Here is a 24133-nt window from a genome sequence, read left to right on the forward strand (position 1 = left end):
GTGGGATGTCTCATCGTTCAGGGCATCATAATTCCGAGGTTTGAGATACAAGCCAACTTCGCAGGGTTGTTGTGAGGAGAAACCTAAGTGTGATGTGGGATGTATCATCGTTCAGTGCATCATAATTCCGAGGTTAGAGATACGAGCCCACTTCACAGGGTTGTTGTGAGGAGAAACCTAAGTGTCATGTGGGATGTATCATCGTTCAGGGCATCATAATTCTGAGGTTTGAGATACAAGCCAACTTCACAGGGTTGTTGTGAGGAGAAACCTAAGTGTCATGTGGGATGTATCATCGTTCACGGCATCATAATTCCGAGGTTAGAGATACGAGCCCACTTCACAGGGTTGTTGTGAGGAGAAACCTAAGTGTCATGTGGGATGTATCATCGTTCAGGGCATCATAATTCCGAGGTTAGAGATTCAAGCCAACTTCACAGGGTTGTTGTGAGGAGAAACCTAAGTATAATGTGGGATGTATCATCGTTCAGGGCATCATAATTCCGAGGTTAGAGATTCAAGCCAACTTCACAGGGTTGTTGTGAGGAGAAACCTAAGTGTAATGTGGGATGTATCATCGTTCAGGGCATCATAATTCCGAGGTTTGAGATACGAGCCAACTTCGCAGGGTTGTTGTGAGGAGAAACCTCAGTGTATTGTGGGATGTATCATCGTTCAGTGCTTCATAATTCTGATGTTTGAGATACGAGCCAACTTCGCAGGGTTGTTGTGAGTAGAAACCTCAGTGTAATGTGGGATGTATCATCGTTCACGGCATCATAATTCCGAGGTTTGAGATACAAGCCAACTTCACAGGGTTGTTGTGAGGAGAAACCTAAGTGACATGTGGGATGTATCATCGTTCAGGGCATCATAATTCTGAGGTTTGAGATACAAGCCAACTTCACGGGGTTGTTGTGAGGAGAAACCTAAGTGTCATGTGGGATGTATCATCGTTCAGGGCATCATAATTCTGAGGTTTGAGATACAAGCCAACTTCACAGGGTTGTTGTGAGGAGAAACCTAAGTGTCATGTGGGATGTATCATCGTTCAGGGCATCATAATTCTGAGGTTTGAGATACAAGCCAACTTCACAGGGTTGTTGTGAGGAGAAACCTAAGTGTCATGTGGGATGTATCATCGTTCACGGCATCATAATTCTGAGGTTTGAGATACAAGCCAACTTCACAGGGTTGTTGTGAGGAGAAACCTAAGTGTCATGTGGGATGTATCATCGTTCAGGGCATCATAATTCTGAGGTTTGAGATACAAGCCAACTTCACAGGGTTGTTGTGAGGAGAAACCTAAGTGTCATGTGGGATGTATCATCGTTCACGGCATCATAATTCTGAGGTTTGAGATACAAGCCAACTTCACAGGGTTGTTGTGAGGAGAAACCTAAGTGTCATGTGGGATGTATCATCGTTCACGGCATCATAATTCTGAGGTTTGAGATACAAGCCAACTTCACACGGTTGTTGTGAGGAGAAACCTCAGTGTCATGTGGGATGTATCATCGTTCAGTGCATCATAATTCTGATGTTTGAGATTCAAGCCAACTTCGCAGGGTTGTTGTGAGGAGAAACCTAAGTGTGATGTGGGATGTATCATCGTTCAGTGCATCATAATTCCGAGGTTAGAGATACGAGCCCACTTCACAGGGTTGTTGTGAGGAGAAACCTAAGTGTAATGTGGGATGTTTCATCGTTCAGTGCATCATAATTCTGATGTTTGAGATTCAAGCCAACTTCACAGGGTTGTTGTGAGGAGAAACCTCAGTGTAATGTGGGATGTCTCATCGTTCAGGGCATCATAATTCCGAGGTTTGAGATACAAGCCAACTTCGCAGGGTTGTTGTGAGGAGAAACCTAAGTGTGATGTGGGATGTATCATCGTTCAGTGCATCATAATTCCGAGGTTAGAGATACGAGCCCACTTCACAGGGTTGTTGTGAGGAGAAACCTAAGTGTCATGTGGGATGTATCATCGTTCAGGGCATCATAATTCTGAGGTTTGAGATACAAGCCAACTTCACAGGGTTGTTGTGAGGAGAAACCTAAGTGTCATGTGGGATGTATCATCGTTCAGGGCATCATAATTCCGAGGTTAGAGATACGAGCCCACTTCACAGGGTTGTTGTGAGGAGAAACCTAAGTGTCATGTGGGATGTATCATCGTTCAGGGCATCATAATTCCGAGGTTAGAGATTCAAGCCAACTTCACAGGGTTGTTGTGAGGAGAAACCTAAGTATAATGTGGGATGTATCATCGTTCAGGGCATCATAATTCCGAGGTTAGAGATACAAGCCCACTTCACAGGGTTGTTGTGAGGAGAAACCGAAGTGTCATGTGGGATGTATCATCGTTCACGGCATCATAATTCCGAGGTTTGAGATACAAGCCAACTTCACAGGGTTGTTGTGAGGAGAAACCTAAGTGTCATGTGGGATGTATCATCGTTCAGGGCATCATAATTCCGAGGTTTGAGATACGAGCCAACTTCGCAGGGTTGTTGTGAGGAGAAACCTCAGTGTATTGTGGGATGTATCATCGTTCAGTGCTTCATAATTCTGATGTTTGAGATACGAGCCAACTTCGCAGGGTTGTTGTGAGTAGAAACCTCAGTGTAATGTGGGATGTATCATCGTTCACGGCATCATAATTCCGAGGTTTGAGATACAAGCCAACTTCACAGGGTTGTTGTGAGGAGAAACCTAAGTGTCATGTGGGATGTATCATCGTTCAGGGCATCATAATTCTGAGGTTTGAGATACAAGCCAACTTCACGGGGTTGTTGTGAGGAGAAACCTAAGTGTCATGTGGGATGTATCATCGTTCAGGGCATCATAATTCTGAGGTTTGAGATACAAGCCAACTTCACAGGGTTGTTGTGAGGAGAAACCTAAGTGTCATGTGGGATGTATCATCGTTCAGGGCATCATAATTCTGAGGTTTGAGATACAAGCCAACTTCACAGGGTTGTTGTGAGGAGAAACCTAAGTGTCATGTGGGATGTATCATCGTTCACGGCATCATAATTCTGAGGTTTGAGATACAAGCCAACTTCACAGGGTTGTTGTGAGGAGAAACCTAAGTGTCATGTGGGATGTATCATCGTTCAGGGCATCATAATTCTGAGGTTTGAGATACAAGCCAACTTCACAGGGTTGTTGTGAGGAGAAACCTAAGTGTCATGTGGGATGTATCATCGTTCACGGCATCATAATTCTGAGGTTTGAGATACAAGCCAACTTCACAGGGTTGTTGTGAGGAGAAACCTAAGTGTCATGTGGGATGTATCATCGTTCACGGCATCATAATTCTGAGGTTTGAGATACAAGCCAACTTCACACGGTTGTTGTGAGGAGAAACCTCAGTGTCATGTGGGATGTATCATCGTTCAGTGCATCATAATTCTGATGTTTGAGATTCAAGCCAACTTCGCAGGGTTGTTGTGAGGAGAAACCTAAGTGTGATGTGGGATGTATCATCGTTCAGTGCATCATAATTCCGAGGTTAGAGATACGAGCCCACTTCACAGGGTTGTTGTGAGGAGAAACCTAAGTGTAATGTGGGATGTTTCATCGTTCAGTGCATCATAATTCTGATGTTTGAGATTCAAGCCAACTTCACAGGGTTGTTGTGAGGAGAAACCTCAGTGTAATGTGGGATGTCTCATCGTTCAGGGCATCATAATTCCGAGGTTTGAGATACAAGCCAACTTCGCAGGGTTGTTGTGAGGAGAAACCTAAGTGTGATGTGGGATGTATCATCGTTCAGTGCATCATAATTCCGAGGTTAGAGATACGAGCCCACTTCACAGGGTTGTTGTGAGGAGAAACCTAAGTGTCATGTGGGATGTATCATCGTTCAGGGCATCATAATTCTGAGGTTTGAGATACAAGCCAACTTCACAGGGTTGTTGTGAGGAGAAACCTAAGTGTCATGTGGGATGTATCATCGTTCAGGGCATCATAATTCCGAGGTTAGAGATACGAGCCCACTTCACAGGGTTGTTGTGAGGAGAAACCTAAGTGTAATGTGGGATGTTTCATCGTTCAGTGCATCATAATTCTGATGTTTGAGATTCAAGCCAACTTCACAGGGTTGTTGTGAGGAGAAACCTCAGTGTAATGTGGGATGTCTCATCGTTCAGGGCATCATAATTCCGAGGTTTGAGATACAAGCCAACTTCGCAGGGTTGTTGTGAGGAGAAACCTAAGTGTGATGTGGGATGTATCATCGTTCAGTGCATCATAATTCCGAGGTTAGAGATACGAGCCCACTTCACAGGGTTGTTGTGAGGAGAAACCTAAGTGTCATGTGGGATGTATCATCGTTCAGGGCATCATAATTCTGAGGTTTGAGATACAAGCCAACTTCACAGGGTTGTTGTGAGGAGAAACCTAAGTGTCATGTGGGATGTATCATCGTTCAGGGCATCATAATTCTGATGTTTGTGATTCAAGCCAACTTCACAGGGTTGTTGTGAGGAGAAACCTCAGTGTAATGTGGGATGTCTCATCGTTCAGGGCATCATAATTCCGAGGTTTGAGATACAAGCCAACTTCGCAGGGTTGTTGTGAGGAGAAACCTAAGTGTGATGTGGGATGTATCATCGTTCAGTGCATCATAATTCCGAGGTTAGAGATACGAGCCCACTTCACAGGGTTGTTGTGAGGAGAAACCTAAGTGTCATGTGGGATGTATCATCGTTCAGGGCATCATAATTCTGAGGTTTGAGATACAAGCCAACTTCACAGGGTTGTTGTGAGGAGAAACCTAAGTGTCATGTGGGATGTATCATCGTTCAGGGCATCATAATTCCGAGGTTAGAGATACGAGCCCACTTCACAGGGTTGTTGTGAGGAGAAACCTAAGTGTCATGTGGGATGTATCATCGTTCAGGGCATCATAATTCCGAGGTTAGAGATTCAAGCCAACTTCACAGGGTTGTTGTGAGGAGAAACCTAAGTATAATGTGGGATGTATCATCGTTCAGGGCATCATAATTCCGAGGTTAGAGATACAAGCCCACTTCACAGGGTTGTTGTGAGGAGAAACCGAAGTGTCATGTGGGATGTATCATCGTTCACGGCATCATAATTCCGAGGTTTGAGATACAAGCCAACTTCACAGGGTTGTTGTGAGGAGAAACCTAAGTGTCATGTGGGATGTATCATCGTTCAGGGCATCATAATTCCGAGGTTTGAGATACGAGCCAACTTCGCAGGGTTGTTGTGAGGAGAAACCTCAGTGTATTGTGGGATGTATCATCGTTCAGTGCTTCATAATTCTGATGTTTGAGATACGAGCCAACTTCGCAGGGTTGTTGTGAGTAGAAACCTCAGTGTAATGTGGGATGTATCATCGTTCACGGCATCATAATTCCGAGGTTTGAGATACAAGCCAACTTCACAGGGTTGTTGTGAGGAGAAACCTAAGTGACATGTGGGATGTATCATCGTTCAGGGCATCATAATTCTGAGGTTTGAGATACAAGCCAACTTCACGGGGTTGTTGTGAGGAGAAACCTAAGTGTCATGTGGGATGTATCATCGTTCAGGGCATCATAATTCTGAGGTTTGAGATACAAGCCAACTTCACAGGGTTGTTGTGAGGAGAAACCTAAGTGTGATGTGGGATGTATCATCGTTCAGTGCATCATAATTCCGAGGTTAGAGATACGAGCCCACTTCACAGGGTTGTTGTGAGGAGAAACCTAAGTGTAATGTGGGATGTTTCATCGTTCAGTGCATCATAATTCTGATGTTTGAGATTCAAGCCAACTTCACAGGGTTGTTGTGAGGAGAAACCTCAGTGTAATGTGGGATGTCTCATCGTTCAGGGCATCATAATTCCGAGGTTTGAGATACAAGCCAACTTCGCAGGGTTGTTGTGAGGAGAAACCTAAGTGTGATGTGGGATGTATCATCGTTCAGTGCATCATAATTCCGAGGTTAGAGATACGAGCCCACTTCACAGGGTTGTTGTGAGGAGAAACCTAAGTGTCATGTGGGATGTATCATCGTTCAGGGCATCATAATTCTGAGGTTTGAGATACAAGCCAACTTCACAGGGTTGTTGTGAGGAGAAACCTAAGTGTCATGTGGGATGTATCATCGTTCAGGGCATCATAATTCCGAGGTTAGAGATACGAGCCCACTTCACAGGGTTGTTGTGAGGAGAAACCTAAGTGTCATGTGGGATGTATCATCGTTCAGGGCATCATAATTCCGAGGTTAGAGATTCAAGCCAACTTCACAGGGTTGTTGTGAGGAGAAACCTAAGTATAATGTGGGATGTATCATCGTTCAGGGCATCATAATTCCGAGGTTAGAGATTCAAGCCAACTTCACAGGGTTGTTGTGAGGAGAAACCTAAGTGTAATGTGGGATGTATCATCGTTCAGGGCATCATAATTCCGAGGTTTGAGATACGAGCCAACTTCGCAGGGTTGTTGTGAGGAGAAACCTCAGTGTATTGTGGGATGTATCATCGTTCAGTGCTTCATAATTCTGATGTTTGAGATACGAGCCAACTTCGCAGGGTTGTTGTGAGTAGAAACCTCAGTGTAATGTGGGATGTATCATCGTTCACGGCATCATAATTCCGAGGTTTGAGATACAAGCCAACTTCACAGGGTTGTTGTGAGGAGAAACCTAAGTGACATGTGGGATGTATCATCGTTCAGGGCATCATAATTCTGAGGTTTGAGATACAAGCCAACTTCACGGGGTTGTTGTGAGGAGAAACCTAAGTGTCATGTGGGATGTATCATCGTTCAGGGCATCATAATTCTGAGGTTTGAGATACAAGCCAACTTCACAGGGTTGTTGTGAGGAGAAACCTAAGTGTCATGTGGGATGTATCATCGTTCACGGCATCATAATTCTGAGGTTTGAGATACAAGCCAACTTCACAGGGTTGTTGTGAGGAGAAACCTAAGTGTCATGTGGGATGTATCATCGTTCACGGCATCATAATTCTGAGGTTTGAGATACAAGCCAACTTCACACGGTTGTTGTGAGGAGAAACCTCAGTGTCATGTGGGATGTATCATCGTTCAGTGCATCATAATTCTGATGTTTGAGATTCAAGCCAACTTCGCAGGGTTGTTGTGAGGAGAAACCTAAGTGTGATGTGGGATGTATCATCGTTCAGTGCATCATAATTCCGAGGTTAGAGATACGAGCCCACTTCACAGGGTTGTTGTGAGGAGAAACCTAAGTGTAATGTGGGATGTTTCATCGTTCAGTGCATCATAATTCTGATGTTTGAGATTCAAGCCAACTTCACAGGGTTGTTGTGAGGAGAAACCTCAGTGTAATGTGGGATGTCTCATCGTTCAGGGCATCATAATTCCGAGGTTTGAGATACAAGCCAACTTCGCAGGGTTGTTGTGAGGAGAAACCTAAGTGTGATGTGGGATGTATCATCGTTCAGTGCATCATAATTCCGAGGTTAGAGATACGAGCCCACTTCACAGGGTTGTTGTGAGGAGAAACCTAAGTGTCATGTGGGATGTATCATCGTTCAGGGCATCATAATTCTGAGGTTTGAGATACAAGCCAACTTCACAGGGTTGTTGTGAGGAGAAACCTAAGTGTCATGTGGGATGTATCATCGTTCAGGGCATCATAATTCCGAGGTTAGAGATACGAGCCCACTTCACAGGGTTGTTGTGAGGAGAAACCTAAGTGTCATGTGGGATGTATCATCGTTCAGGGCATCATAATTCCGAGGTTAGAGATTCAAGCCAACTTCACAGGGTTGTTGTGAGGAGAAACCTAAGTATAATGTGGGATGTATCATCGTTCAGGGCATCATAATTCCGAGGTTAGAGATACAAGCCCACTTCACAGGGTTGTTGTGAGGAGAAACCGAAGTGTCATGTGGGATGTATCATCGTTCACGGCATCATAATTCCGAGGTTTGAGATACAAGCCAACTTCACAGGGTTGTTGTGAGGAGAAACCTAAGTGTCATGTGGGATGTATCATCGTTCAGGGCATCATAATTCCGAGGTTTGAGATACGAGCCAACTTCGCAGGGTTGTTGTGAGGAGAAACCTCAGTGTATTGTGGGATGTATCATCGTTCAGTGCTTCATAATTCTGATGTTTGAGATACGAGCCAACTTCGCAGGGTTGTTGTGAGTAGAAACCTCAGTGTAATGTGGGATGTATCATCGTTCACGGCATCATAATTCCGAGGTTTGAGATACAAGCCAACTTCACAGGGTTGTTGTGAGGAGAAACCTAAGTGACATGTGGGATGTATCATCGTTCAGGGCATCATAATTCTGAGGTTTGAGATACAAGCCAACTTCACGGGGTTGTTGTGAGGAGAAACCTAAGTGTCATGTGGGATGTATCATCGTTCAGTGCATCATAATTCTGATGTTTGAGATTCAAGCCAACTTCGCAGGGTTGTTGTGAGGAGAAACCTAAGTGTGATGTGGGATGTATCATCGTTCAGTGCATCATAATTCCGAGGTTAGAGATACGAGCCCACTTCACAGGGTTGTTGTGAGGAGAAACCTAAGTGTAATGTGGGATGTTTCATCGTTCAGTGCATCATAATTCTGATGTTTGAGATTCAAGCCAACTTCACAGGGTTGTTGTGAGGAGAAACCTCAGTGTAATGTGGGATGTCTCATCGTTCAGGGCATCATAATTCCGAGGTTTGAGATACAAGCCAACTTCGCAGGGTTGTTGTGAGGAGAAACCTAAGTGTGATGTGGGATGTATCATCGTTCAGTGCATCATAATTCCGAGGTTAGAGATACGAGCCCACTTCACAGGGTTGTTGTGAGGAGAAACCTAAGTGTCATGTGGGATGTATCATCGTTCAGGGCATCATAATTCTGAGGTTTGAGATACAAGCCAACTTCACAGGGTTGTTGTGAGGAGAAACCTAAGTGTCATGTGGGATGTATCATCGTTCAGGGCATCATAATTCCGAGGTTAGAGATACGAGCCCACTTCACAGGGTTGTTGTGAGGAGAAACCTAAGTGTCATGTGGGATGTATCATCGTTCAGGGCATCATAATTCCGAGGTTAGAGATTCAAGCCAACTTCACAGGGTTGTTGTGAGGAGAAACCTAAGTATAATGTGGGATGTATCATCGTTCAGGGCATCATAATTCCGAGGTTAGAGATTCAAGCCAACTTCACAGGGTTGTTGTGAGGAGAAACCTAAGTGTAATGTGGGATGTATCATCGTTCAGGGCATCATAATTCCGAGGTTTGAGATACGAGCCAACTTCGCAGGGTTGTTGTGAGGAGAAACCTCAGTGTATTGTGGGATGTATCATCGTTCAGTGCTTCATAATTCTGATGTTTGAGATACGAGCCAACTTCGCAGGGTTGTTGTGAGTAGAAACCTCAGTGTAATGTGGGATGTATCATCGTTCACGGCATCATAATTCCGAGGTTTGAGATACAAGCCAACTTCACAGGGTTGTTGTGAGGAGAAACCTAAGTGACATGTGGGATGTATCATCGTTCAGGGCATCATAATTCTGAGGTTTGAGATACAAGCCAACTTCACGGGGTTGTTGTGAGGAGAAACCTAAGTGTCATGTGGGATGTATCATCGTTCAGGGCATCATAATTCTGAGGTTTGAGATACAAGCCAACTTCACAGGGTTGTTGTGAGGAGAAACCTAAGTGTCATGTGGGATGTATCATCGTTCACGGCATCATAATTCTGAGGTTTGAGATACAAGCCAACTTCACAGGGTTGTTGTGAGGAGAAACCTAAGTGTCATGTGGGATGTATCATCGTTCACGGCATCATAATTCTGAGGTTTGAGATACAAGCCAACTTCACACGGTTGTTGTGAGGAGAAACCTCAGTGTCATGTGGGATGTATCATCGTTCAGTGCATCATAATTCTGATGTTTGAGATTCAAGCCAACTTCGCAGGGTTGTTGTGAGGAGAAACCTAAGTGTGATGTGGGATGTATCATCGTTCAGTGCATCATAATTCCGAGGTTAGAGATACGAGCCCACTTCACAGGGTTGTTGTGAGGAGAAACCTAAGTGTAATGTGGGATGTTTCATCGTTCAGTGCATCATAATTCTGATGTTTGAGATTCAAGCCAACTTCACAGGGTTGTTGTGAGGAGAAACCTCAGTGTAATGTGGGATGTCTCATCGTTCAGGGCATCATAATTCCGAGGTTTGAGATACAAGCCAACTTCGCAGGGTTGTTGTGAGGAGAAACCTAAGTGTGATGTGGGATGTATCATCGTTCAGTGCATCATAATTCCGAGGTTAGAGATACGAGCCCACTTCACAGGGTTGTTGTGAGGAGAAACCTAAGTGTCATGTGGGATGTATCATCGTTCAGGGCATCATAATTCTGAGGTTTGAGATACAAGCCAACTTCACAGGGTTGTTGTGAGGAGAAACCTAAGTGTCATGTGGGATGTATCATCGTTCAGGGCATCATAATTCCGAGGTTAGAGATACGAGCCCACTTCACAGGGTTGTTGTGAGGAGAAACCTAAGTGTCATGTGGGATGTATCATCGTTCAGGGCATCATAATTCCGAGGTTAGAGATTCAAGCCAACTTCACAGGGTTGTTGTGAGGAGAAACCTAAGTATAATGTGGGATGTATCATCGTTCAGGGCATCATAATTCCGAGGTTAGAGATACAAGCCCACTTCACAGGGTTGTTGTGAGGAGAAACCGAAGTGTCATGTGGGATGTATCATCGTTCACGGCATCATAATTCCGAGGTTTGAGATACAAGCCAACTTCACAGGGTTGTTGTGAGGAGAAACCTAAGTGTCATGTGGGATGTATCATCGTTCAGGGCATCATAATTCCGAGGTTTGAGATACGAGCCAACTTCGCAGGGTTGTTGTGAGGAGAAACCTCAGTGTATTGTGGGATGTATCATCGTTCAGTGCTTCATAATTCTGATGTTTGAGATACGAGCCAACTTCGCAGGGTTGTTGTGAGTAGAAACCTCAGTGTAATGTGGGATGTATCATCGTTCACGGCATCATAATTCCGAGGTTTGAGATACAAGCCAACTTCACAGGGTTGTTGTGAGGAGAAACCTAAGTGACATGTGGGATGTATCATCGTTCAGGGCATCATAATTCTGAGGTTTGAGATACAAGCCAACTTCACGGGGTTGTTGTGAGGAGAAACCTAAGTGTCATGTGGGATGTATCATCGTTCAGTGCATCATAATTCTGATGTTTGAGATTCAAGCCAACTTCGCAGGGTTGTTGTGAGGAGAAACCTAAGTGTGATGTGGGATGTATCATCGTTCAGTGCATCATAATTCCGAGGTTAGAGATACGAGCCCACTTCACAGGGTTGTTGTGAGGAGAAACCTAAGTGTAATGTGGGATGTTTCATCGTTCAGTGCATCATAATTCTGATGTTTGAGATTCAAGCCAACTTCACAGGGTTGTTGTGAGGAGAAACCTCAGTGTAATGTGGGATGTCTCATCGTTCAGGGCATCATAATTCCGAGGTTTGAGATACAAGCCAACTTCGCAGGGTTGTTGTGAGGAGAAACCTAAGTGTGATGTGGGATGTATCATCGTTCAGTGCATCATAATTCCGAGGTTAGAGATACGAGCCCACTTCACAGGGTTGTTGTGAGGAGAAACCTAAGTGTCATGTGGGATGTATCATCGTTCAGGGCATCATAATTCTGAGGTTTGAGATACAAGCCAACTTCACAGGGTTGTTGTGAGGAGAAACCTAAGTGTCATGTGGGATGTATCATCGTTCAGGGCATCATAATTCCGAGGTTAGAGATACGAGCCCACTTCACAGGGTTGTTGTGAGGAGAAACCTAAGTGTCATGTGGGATGTATCATCGTTCAGGGCATCATAATTCCGAGGTTAGAGATTCAAGCCAACTTCACAGGGTTGTTGTGAGGAGAAACCTAAGTATAATGTGGGATGTATCATCGTTCAGGGCATCATAATTCCGAGGTTAGAGATTCAAGCCAACTTCACAGGGTTGTTGTGAGGAGAAACCTAAGTGTAATGTGGGATGTATCATCGTTCAGGGCATCATAATTCCGAGGTTTGAGATACGAGCCAACTTCGCAGGGTTGTTGTGAGGAGAAACCTCAGTGTATTGTGGGATGTATCATCGTTCAGTGCTTCATAATTCTGATGTTTGAGATACGAGCCAACTTCGCAGGGTTGTTGTGAGTAGAAACCTCAGTGTAATGTGGGATGTATCATCGTTCACGGCATCATAATTCCGAGGTTTGAGATACAAGCCAACTTCACAGGGTTGTTGTGAGGAGAAACCTAAGTGACATGTGGGATGTATCATCGTTCAGGGCATCATAATTCTGAGGTTTGAGATACAAGCCAACTTCACGGGGTTGTTGTGAGGAGAAACCTAAGTGTCATGTGGGATGTATCATCGTTCAGGGCATCATAATTCTGAGGTTTGAGATACAAGCCAACTTCACAGGGTTGTTGTGAGGAGAAACCTAAGTGTCATGTGGGATGTATCATCGTTCAGGGCATCATAATTCTGAGGTTTGAGATACAAGCCAACTTCACAGGGTTGTTGTGAGGAGAAACCTAAGTGTCATGTGGGATGTATCATCGTTCACGGCATCATAATTCTGAGGTTTGAGATACAAGCCAACTTCACAGGGTTGTTGTGAGGAGAAACCTAAGTGTCATGTGGGATGTATCATCGTTCAGGGCATCATAATTCTGAGGTTTGAGATACAAGCCAACTTCACAGGGTTGTTGTGAGGAGAAACCTAAGTGTCATGTGGGATGTATCATCGTTCACGGCATCATAATTCTGAGGTTTGAGATACAAGCCAACTTCACAGGGTTGTTGTGAGGAGAAACCTAAGTGTCATGTGGGATGTATCATCGTTCACGGCATCATAATTCTGAGGTTTGAGATACAAGCCAACTTCACACGGTTGTTGTGAGGAGAAACCTCAGTGTCATGTGGGATGTATCATCGTTCAGTGCATCATAATTCTGATGTTTGAGATTCAAGCCAACTTCGCAGGGTTGTTGTGAGGAGAAACCTAAGTGTGATGTGGGATGTATCATCGTTCAGTGCATCATAATTCCGAGGTTAGAGATACGAGCCCACTTCACAGGGTTGTTGTGAGGAGAAACCTAAGTGTAATGTGGGATGTTTCATCGTTCAGTGCATCATAATTCTGATGTTTGAGATTCAAGCCAACTTCACAGGGTTGTTGTGAGGAGAAACCTCAGTGTAATGTGGGATGTCTCATCGTTCAGGGCATCATAATTCCGAGGTTTGAGATACAAGCCAACTTCGCAGGGTTGTTGTGAGGAGAAACCTAAGTGTGATGTGGGATGTATCATCGTTCAGTGCATCATAATTCCGAGGTTAGAGATACGAGCCCACTTCACAGGGTTGTTGTGAGGAGAAACCTAAGTGTCATGTGGGATGTATCATCGTTCAGGGCATCATAATTCTGAGGTTTGAGATACAAGCCAACTTCACAGGGTTGTTGTGAGGAGAAACCTAAGTGTCATGTGGGATGTATCATCGTTCAGGGCATCATAATTCCGAGGTTAGAGATACGAGCCCACTTCACAGGGTTGTTGTGAGGAGAAACCTAAGTGTCATGTGGGATGTATCATCGTTCAGGGCATCATAATTCCGAGGTTAGAGATTCAAGCCAACTTCACAGGGTTGTTGTGAGGAGAAACCTAAGTATAATGTGGGATGTATCATCGTTCAGGGCATCATAATTCCGAGGTTAGAGATTCAAGCCAACTTCACAGGGTTGTTGTGAGGAGAAACCTAAGTGTAATGTGGGATGTATCATCGTTCAGGGCATCATAATTCCGAGGTTTGAGATACGAGCCAACTTCGCAGGGTTGTTGTGAGGAGAAACCTCAGTGTATTGTGGGATGTATCATCGTTCAGTGCTTCATAATTCTGATGTTTGAGATACGAGCCAACTTCGCAGGGTTGTTGTGAGTAGAAACCTCAGTGTAATGTGGGATGTATCATCGTTCACGGCATCATAATTCCGAGGTTTGAGATACAAGCCAACTTCACAGGGTTGTTGTGAGGAGAAACCTAAGTGACATGTGGGATGTATCATCGTTCAGGGCATCATAATTCTGAGGTTTGAGATACAAGCCAACTTCACGGGGTTGTTGTGAGGAGAAACCTAAGTATAATGTGGGATGTATCATCGTTCAGGGCATCATAATTCTGAGGTTTGAGATACAAGCCAACTTCACGGGGTTGTTGTGAGGAGAAACCTAAGTGTCATGTGGGATGTATCATCGTTCAGGGCATCATAATTCTGAGGTTTGAGATACAAGCCAACTTCACAGGGTTGTTGTGAGGAGAAACCTAAGTGTCATGTGGGATGTATCATCGTTCACGGCATCATAATTCTGAGGTTTGAGATACAAGCCAACTTCACAGGGTTGTTGTGAGGAGAAACCTAAGTGTCATGTGGGATGTATCATCGTTCAGGGCATCATAATTCTGAGGTTTGAGATACAAGCCAACTTCACAGGGTTGTTGTGAGGAGAAACCTAAGTGTCATGTGGGATGTATCATCGTTCACGGCATCATAATTCTGAGGTTTGAGATACAAGCCAACTTCACAGGGTTGTTGTGAGGAGAAACCTAAGTGTCATGTGGGATGTATCATCGTTCACGGCATCATAATTCTGAGGTTTGAGATACAAGCCAACTTCACACGGTTGTTGTGAGGAGAAACCTCAGTGTCATGTGGGATGTATCATCGTTCAGTGCATCATAATTCTGATGTTTGAGATTCAAGCCAACTTCGCAGGGTTGTTGTGAGGAGAAACCTAAGTGTGATGTGGGATGTATCATCGTTCAGTGCATCATAATTCCGAGGTTAGAGATACGAGCCCACTTCACAGGGTTGTTGTGAGGAGAAACCTAAGTGTAATGTGGGATGTTTCATCGTTCAGTGCATCATAATTCTGATGTTTGAGATTCAAGCCAACTTCACAGGGTTGTTGTGAGGAGAAACCTCAGTGTAATGTGGGATGTCTCATCGTTCAGGGCATCATAATTCCGAGGTTTGAGATACAAGCCAACTTCGCAGGGTTGTTGTGAGGAGAAACCTAAGTGTGATGTGGGATGTATCATCGTTCAGTGCATCATAATTCCGAGGTTAGAGATACGAGCCCACTTCACAGGGTTGTTGTGAGGAGAAACCTAAGTGTCATGTGGGATGTATCATCGTTCAGGGCATCATAATTCTGAGGTTTGAGATACAAGCCAACTTCACAGGGTTGTTGTGAGGAGAAACCTAAGTGTCATGTGGGATGTATCATCGTTCAGGGCATCATAATTCCGAGGTTAGAGATACGAGCCCACTTCACAGGGTTGTTGTGAGGAGAAACCTAAGTGTCATGTGGGATGTATCATCGTTCAGGGCATCATAATTCCGAGGTTAGAGATTCAAGCCAACTTCACAGGGTTGTTGTGAGGAGAAACCTAAGTATAATGTGGGATGTATCATCGTTCAGGGCATCATAATTCCGAGGTTAGAGATACAAGCCCACTTCACAGGGTTGTTGTGAGGAGAAACCGAAGTGTCATGTGGGATGTATCATCGTTCACGGCATCATAATTCCGAGGTTTGAGATACAAGCCAACTTCACAGGGTTGTTGTGAGGAGAAACCTAAGTGTCATGTGGGATGTATCATCGTTCAGGGCATCATAATTCCGAGGTTTGAGATACGAGCCAACTTCGCAGGGTTGTTGTGAGGAGAAACCTCAGTGTATTGTGGGATGTATCATCGTTCAGTGCTTCATAATTCTGATGTTTGAGATACGAGCCAACTTCGCAGGGTTGTTGTGAGTAGAAACCTCAGTGTAATGTGGGATGTATCATCGTTCACGGCATCATAATTCCGAGGTTTGAGATACAAGCCAACTTCACAGGGTTGTTGTGAGGAGAAACCTAAGTGACATGTGGGATGTATCATCGTTCAGGGCATCATAATTCTGAGGTTTGAGATACAAGCCAACTTCACGGGGTTGTTGTGAGGAGAAACCTAAGTGTCATGTGGGATGTATCATCGTTCAGGGCATCATAATTCTGAGGTTTGAGATACAAGCCAACTTCACAGGGTTGTTGTGAGGAGAAACCTAAGTGTCATGTGGGATGTATCATCGTTCAGGGCATCATAATTCTGAGGTTTGAGATACAAGCCAACTTCACAGGGTTGTTGTGAGGAGAAACCTAAGTGTCATGTGGGATGTATCATCGTTCACGGCATCATAATTCTGAGGTTTGAGATACAAGCCAACTTCACAGGGTTGTTGTGAGGAGAAACCTAAGTGTCATGTGGGATGTATCATCGTTCAGGGCATCATAATTCTGAGGTTTGAGATACAAGCCAACTTCACAGGGTTGTTGTGAGGAGAAACCTAAGTGTCATGTGGGATGTATCATCGTTCACGGCATCATAATTCTGAGGTTTGAGATACAAGCCAACTTCACAGGGTTGTTGTGAGGAGAAACCTAAGTGTCATGTGGGATGTATCATCGTTCACGGCATCATAATTCTGAGGTTTGAGATACAAGCCAACTTCACACGGTTGTTGTGAGGAGAAACCTCAGTGTCATGTGGGATGTATCATCGTTCAGTGCATCATAATTCTGATGTTTGAGATTCAAGCCAACTTCGCAGGGTTGTTGTGAGGAGAAACCTAAGTGTGATGTGGGATGTATCATCGTTCAGTGCATCATAATTCCGAGGTTAGAGATACGAGCCCACTTCACAGGGTTGTTGTGAGGAGAAACCTAAGTGTAATGTGGGATGTTTCATCGTTCAGTGCATCATAATTCTGATGTTTGAGATTCAAGCCAACTTCACAGGGTTGTTGTGAGGAGAAACCTCAGTGTAATGTGGGATGTCTCATCGTTCAGGGCATCATAATTCCGAGGTTTGAGATACAAGCCAACTTCGCAGGGTTGTTGTGAGGAGAAACCTAAGTGTGATGTGGGATGTATCATCGTTCAGTGCATCATAATTCCGAGGTTAGAGATACGAGCCCACTTCACAGGGTTGTTGTGAGGAGAAACCTAAGTGTCATGTGGGATGTATCATCGTTCAGGGCATCATAATTCTGAGGTTTGAGATACAAGCCAACTTCACAGGGTTGTTGTGAGGAGAAACCTAAGTGTAATGTGGGATGTTTCATCGTTCAGTGCATCATAATTCTGATGTTTGAGATTCAAGCCAACTTCACAGGGTTGTTGTGAGGAGAAACCTCAGTGTAATGTGGGATGTCTCATCGTTCAGGGCATCATAATTCCGAGGTTTGAGATACAAGCCAACTTCGCAGGGTTGTTGTGAGGAGAAACCTAAGTGTGATGTGGGATGTATCATCGTTCAGTGCATCATAATTCCGAGGTTAGAGATACGAGCCCACTTCACAGGGTTGTTGTGAGGAGAAACCTAAGTGTCATGTGGGATGTATCATCGTTCAGGGCATCATAATTCTGAGGTTTGAGATACAAGCCAACTTCACAGGGTTGTTGTGAGGAGAAACCTAAGTGTCATGTGGGATGTATCATCGTTCAGGGCATCATAATTCCGAGGTTAGAGATACGAGCCCACTTCACAGGGTTGTTGTGAGGAGAAACCTAAGTGTCATGTGGGATGTATCATCGTTCAGGGCATCATAATTCCGAGGTTAGAGATTCAAGCCAACTTCACAGGGTTGTTGTGAGGAGAAACCTAAGTATAATGTGGGATGTATCATCGTTCAGGGCATCATAATTCCGAGGTTAGAGATACAAGCCCACTTCACAGGGTTGTTGTGAGGAGAAACCGAAGTGTCATGTGGGATGTATCATCGTTCACGGCATCATAATTCCGAGGTTTGAGATACAAGCCAACTTCACAGGGTTGTTGTGAGGAGAAACCTAAGTGTCATGTGGGATGTATCATCGTTCAGGGCATCATAATTCCGAGGTTTGAGATACGAGCCAACTTCGCAGGGTTGTTGTGAGGAGAAACCTCAGTGTATTGTGGGATGTATCATCGTTCAGTGCTTCATAATTCTGATGTTTGAGATACGAGCCAACTTCGCAGGGTTGTTGTGAGTAGAAACCTCAGTGTAATGTGGGATGTATCATCGTTCACGGCATCATAATTCCGAGGTTTGAGATACAAGCCAACTTCACAGGGTTGTTGTGAGGAGAAACCTAAGTGACATGTGGGATGTATCATCGTTCAGGGCATCATAATTCTGAGGTTTGAGATACAAGCCAACTTCACGGGGTTGTTGTGAGGAGAAACCTAAGTGTCATGTGGGATGTATCATCGTTCAGGGCATCATAATTCTGAGGTTTGAGATACAAGCCAACTTCACAGGGTTGTTGTGAGGAGAAACCTAAGTGTGATGTGGGATGTATCATCGTTCAGTGCATCATAATTCCGAGGTTAGAGATACGAGCCCACTTCACAGGGTTGTTGTGAGGAGAAACCTAAGTGTAATGTGGGATGTTTCATCGTTCAGTGCATCATAATTCTGATGTTTGAGATTCAAGCCAACTTCACAGGGTTGTTGTGAGGAGAAACCTCAGTGTAATGTGGGATGTCTCATCGTTCAGGGCATCATAATTCCGAGGTTTGAGATACAAGCCAACTTCACAGGGTTGTTGTGAGGAGAAACCTAAGTGACATGTGGGATGTATCATCGTTCAGTGCATCATAATTCCGAGGTTAGAGATACGAGCCCACTTCACAGGGTTGTTGTGAGGAGAAACCTAAGTGTCATGTGGGATGTATCATCGTTCAGGGCATCATAATTCTGAGGTTTGAGATACAAGCCAACTTCACAGGGTTGTTGTGAGGAGAAACCTAAGTGTGATGTGGGATGTATCATCGTTCAGTGCATCATAATTCCGAGGTTAGAGATACGAGCCCACTTCACAGGGTTGTTGTGAGGAGAAACCTAAGTGTCATGTGGGATGTATCATCGTTCAGGGCATCATAATTCTGAGGTTTGAGATACAAGCCAACTTCACAGGGTTGTTGTGAGGAGAAACCTAAGTGTCATGTGGGATGTATCATCGTTCAGGGCATCATAATTCCGAGGTTAGAGATACGAGCCCACTTCACAGGGTTGTTGTGAGGAGAAACCTCAGTGTAATGTGGGATGTATCATCGTTCAGGGCATCATAATTCCGAGGTTTGAGATACGAGCCAACTTCGCAGGGTTGTTGTGAGGAGAAACCTCAGTGTATTGTGGGATGTATCATCGTTCAGTGCTTCATAATTCTGATGTTTGAGATACGAGCCAACTTCGCAGGGTTGTTGTGAGTAGAAACCTCAGTGTAATGTGGGATGTATCATCGTTCACGGCATCATAATTCCGAGGTTTGAGATACAAGCCAACTTCACAGGGTTGTTGTGAGGAGAAACCTAAGTGACATGTGGGATGTATCATCGTTCAGGGCATCATAATTCTGAGGTTTGAGATACAAGCCAACTTCACGGGGTTGTTGTGAGGAGAAACCTAAGTGTCATGTGGGATGTATCATCGTTCAGGGCATCATAATTCTGAGGTTTGAGATACAAGCCAACTTCACAGGGTTGTTGTGAGGAGAAACCTAAGTGTGATGTGGGATGTATCATCGTTCAGTGCATCATAATTCCGAGGTTAGAGATACGAGCCCACTTCACAGGGTTGTTGTGAGGAGAAACCTAAGTGTAATGTGGGATGTTTCATCGTTCAGTGCATCATAATTCTGATGTTTGAGATTCAAGCCAACTTCACAGGGTTGTTGTGAGGAGAAACCTCAGTGTAATGTGGGATGTCTCATCGTTCAGGGCATCATAATTCCGAGGTTTGAGATACAAGCCAACTTCGCAGGGTTGTTGTGAGGAGAAACCTAAGTGTGATGTGGGATGTATCATCGTTCAGTGCATCATAATTCCGAGGTTAGAGATACGAGCCCACTTCACAGGGTTGTTGTGAGGAGAAACCTAAGTGTCATGTGGGATGTATCATCGTTCAGGGCATCATAATTCTGAGGTTTGAGATACAAGCCAACTTCACAGGGTTGTTGTGAGGAGAAACCTAAGTGTGATGTGGGATGTATCATCGTTCAGTGCATCATAATTCCGAGGTTAGAGATACGAGCCCACTTCACAGGGTTGTTGTGAGGAGAAACCTAAGTGTCATGTGGGATGTATCATCGTTCAGGGCATCATAATTCTGAGGTTTGAGATACAAGCCAACTTCACAGGGTTGTTGTGAGGAGAAACCTAAGTGTCATGTGGGATGTATCATCGTTCAGGGCATCATAATTCCGAGGTTAGAGATACGAGCCCACTTCACAGGGTTGTTGTGAGGAGAAACCTAAGTGTCATGTGGGATGTATCATCGTTCAGGGCATCATAATTCCGAGGTTAGAGATTCAAGCCAACTTCACAGGGTTGTTGTGAGGAGAAACCTAAGTATAATGTGGGATGTATCATCGTTCAGGGCATCATAATTCCGAGGTTAGAGATTCAAGCCAACTTCACAGGGTTGTTGTGAGGAGAAACCTAAGTGTAATGTGGGATGTATCATCGTTCAGGGCATCATAATTCCGAGGTTTGAGATACGAGCCAACTTCGCAGGGTTGTTGTGAGGAGAAACCTCAGTGTATTGTGGGATGTATCATCGTTCAGTGCTTCATAATTCTGATGTTTGAGATACGAGCCAACTTCGCAGGGTTGTTGTGAGTAGAAACCTCAGTGTAATGTGGGATGTATCATCGTTCACGGCATCATAATTCCGAGGTTTGAGATACAAGCCAACTTCACAGGGTTGTTGTGAGGAGAAACCTAAGTGACATGTGGGATGTATCATCGTTCAGGGCATCATAATTCTGAGGTTTGAGATACAAGCCAACTTCACGGGGTTGTTGTGAGGAGAAACCTAAGTGTCATGTGGGATGTATCATCGTTCAGGGCATCATAATTCTGAGGTTTGAGATACAAGCCAACTTCACAGGGTTGTTGTGAGGAGAAACCTAAGTGTCATGTGGGATGTATCATCGTTCACGGCATCATAATTCTGAGGTTTGAGATACAAGCCAACTTCACAGGGTTGTTGTGAGGAGAAACCTAAGTGTCATGTGGGATGTATCATCGTTCACGGCATCATAATTCTGAGGTTTGAGATACAAGCCAACTTCACACGGTTGTTGTGAGGAGAAACCTCAGTGTCATGTGGGATGTATCATCGTTCAGTGCATCATAATTCTGATGTTTGAGATTCAAGCCAACTTCGCAGGGTTGTTGTGAGGAGAAACCTAAGTGTGATGTGGGATGTATCATCGTTCAGTGCATCATAATTCCGAGGTTAGAGATACGAGCCCACTTCACAGGGTTGTTGTGAGGAGAAACCTAAGTGTAATGTGGGATGTTTCATCGTTCAGTGCATCATAATTCTGATGTTTGAGATTCAAGCCAACTTCACAGGGTTGTTGTGAGGAGAAACCTCAGTGTAATGTGGGATGTCTCATCGTTCAGGGCATCATAATTCCGAGGTTTGAGATACAAGCCAACTTCGCAGGGTTGTTGTGAGGAGAAACCTAAGTGTGATGTGGGATGTATCATCGTTCAGTGCATCATAATTCCGAGGTTAGAGATACGAGCCCACTTCACAGGGTTGTTGTGAGGAGAAACCTAAGTGTCATGTGGGATGTATCATCGTTCAGGGCATCATAATTCTGAGGTTTGAGATACAAGCCAACTTCACAGGGTTGTTGTGAGGAGAAACCTAAGTGTCATGTGGGATGTATCATCGTTCAGGGCATCATAATTCCGAGGTTAGAGATACGAGCCCACTTCACAGGGTTGTTGTGAGGAGAAACCTAAGTGTCATGTGGGATGTATCATCGTTCAGGGCATCATAATTCCGAGGTTAGAGATTCAAGCCAACTTCACAGGGTTGTTGTGAGGAGAAACCTAAGTATAATGTGGGATGTATCATCGTTCAGGGCATCATAATTCCGAGGTTAGAGATACAAGCCCACTTCACAGGGTTGTTGTGAGGAGAAACCGAAGTGTCATGTGGGATGTATCATCGTTCACGGCATCATAATTCCGAGGTTTGAGATACAAGCCAACTTCACAGGGTTGTTGTGAGGAGAAACCTAAGTGTCATGTGGGATGTATCATCGTTCAGGGCATCATAATTCCGAGGTTTGAGATACGAGCCAACTTCGCAGGGTTGTTGTGAGGAGAAACCTCAGTGTATTGTGGGATGTATCATCGTTCAGTGCTTCATAATTCTGATGTTTGAGATACGAGCCAACTTCGCAGGGTTGTTGTGAGTAGAAACCTCAGTGTAATGTGGGATGTATCATCGTTCACGGCATCATAATTCCGAGGTTTGAGATACAAGCCAACTTCACAGGGTTGTTGTGAGGAGAAACCTAAGTGACATGTGGGATGTATCATCGTTCAGGGCATCATAATTCTGAGGTTTGAGATACAAGCCAACTTCGCAGGGTTGTTGTGAGGAGAAACCTAAGTGTCATGTGGGATGTATCATCGTTCAGTGCATCATAATTCTGATGTTTGAGATTCAAGCCAACTTCGCAGGGTTGTTGTGAGGAGAAACCTAAGTGTGATGTGGGATGTATCATCGTTCAGTGCATCATAATTCCGAGGTTAGAGATACGAGCCCACTTCACAGGGTTGTTGTGAGGAGAAACCTAAGTGTAATGTGGGATGTTTCATCGTTCAGTGCATCATAATTCTGATGTTTGAGATTCAAGCCAACTTCACAGGGTTGTTGTGAGGAGAAACCTCAGTGTAATGTGGGATGTCTCATCGTTCAGGGCATCATAATTCCGAGGTTTGAGATACAAGCCAACTTCGCAGGGTTGTTGTGAGGAGAAACCTAAGTGTGATGTGGGATGTATCATCGTTCAGTGCATCATAATTCCGAGGTTAGAGATACGAGCCCACTTCACAGGGTTGTTGTGAGGAGAAACCTAAGTGTCATGTGGGATGTATCATCGTTCAGGGCATCATAATTCTGAGGTTTGAGATACAAGCCAACTTCACAGGGTTGTTGTGAGGAGAAACCTAAGTGTCATGTGGGATGTATCATCGTTCAGGGCATCATAATTCCGAGGTTAGAGATACGAGCCCACTTCACAGGGTTGTTGTGAGGAGAAACCTAAGTGTCATGTGGGATGTATCATCGTTCAGGGCATCATAATTCCGAGGTTAGAGATTCAAGCCAACTTCACAGGGTTGTTGTGAGGAGAAACCTAAGTATAATGTGGGATGTATCATCGTTCAGGGCATCATAATTCCGAGGTTAGAGATTCAAGCCAACTTCACAGGGTTGTTGTGAGGAGAAACCTAAGTGTAATGTGGGATGTATCATCGTTCAGGGCATCATAATTCCGAGGTTTGAGATACGAGCCAACTTCGCAGGGTTGTTGTGAGGAGAAACCTCAGTGTATTGTGGGATGTATCATCGTTCAGTGCTTCATAATTCTGATGTTTGAGATACGAGCCAACTTCGCAGGGTTGTTGTGAGTAGAAACCTCAGTGTAATGTGGGATGTATCATCGTTCACGGCATCATAATTCCGAGGTTTGAGATACAAGCCAACTTCACAGGGTTGTTGTGAGGAGAAACCTAAGTGACATGTGGGATGTATCATCGTTCAGGGCATCATAATTCTGAGGTTTGAGATACAAGCCAACTTCACGGGGTTGTTGTGAGGAGAAACCTAAGTGTCATGTGGGATGTATCATCGTTCAGGGCATCATAATTCTGAGGTTTGAGATACAAGCCAACTTCACAGGGTTGTTGTGAGGAGAAACCTAAGTGTCATGTGGGATGTATCATCGTTCAGGGCATCATAATTCTGAGGTTTGAGATACAAGCCAACTTCACAGGGTTGTTGTGAGGAGAAACCTAAGTGTCATGTGGGATGTATCATCGTTCACGGCATCATAATTCTGAGGTTTGAGATACAAGCCAACTTCACAGGGTTGTTGTGAGGAGAAACCTAAGTGTCATGTGGGATGTATCATCGTTCAGGGCATCATAATTCTGAGGTTTGAGATACAAGCCAACTTCACAGGGTTG

This window comes from Hemicordylus capensis, chromosome 12 (assembly GCF_027244095.1).
Source record: "Hemicordylus capensis ecotype Gifberg chromosome 12, rHemCap1.1.pri, whole genome shotgun sequence".
NCBI lineage: Eukaryota > Metazoa > Chordata > Lepidosauria > Squamata > Cordylidae > Hemicordylus > Hemicordylus capensis.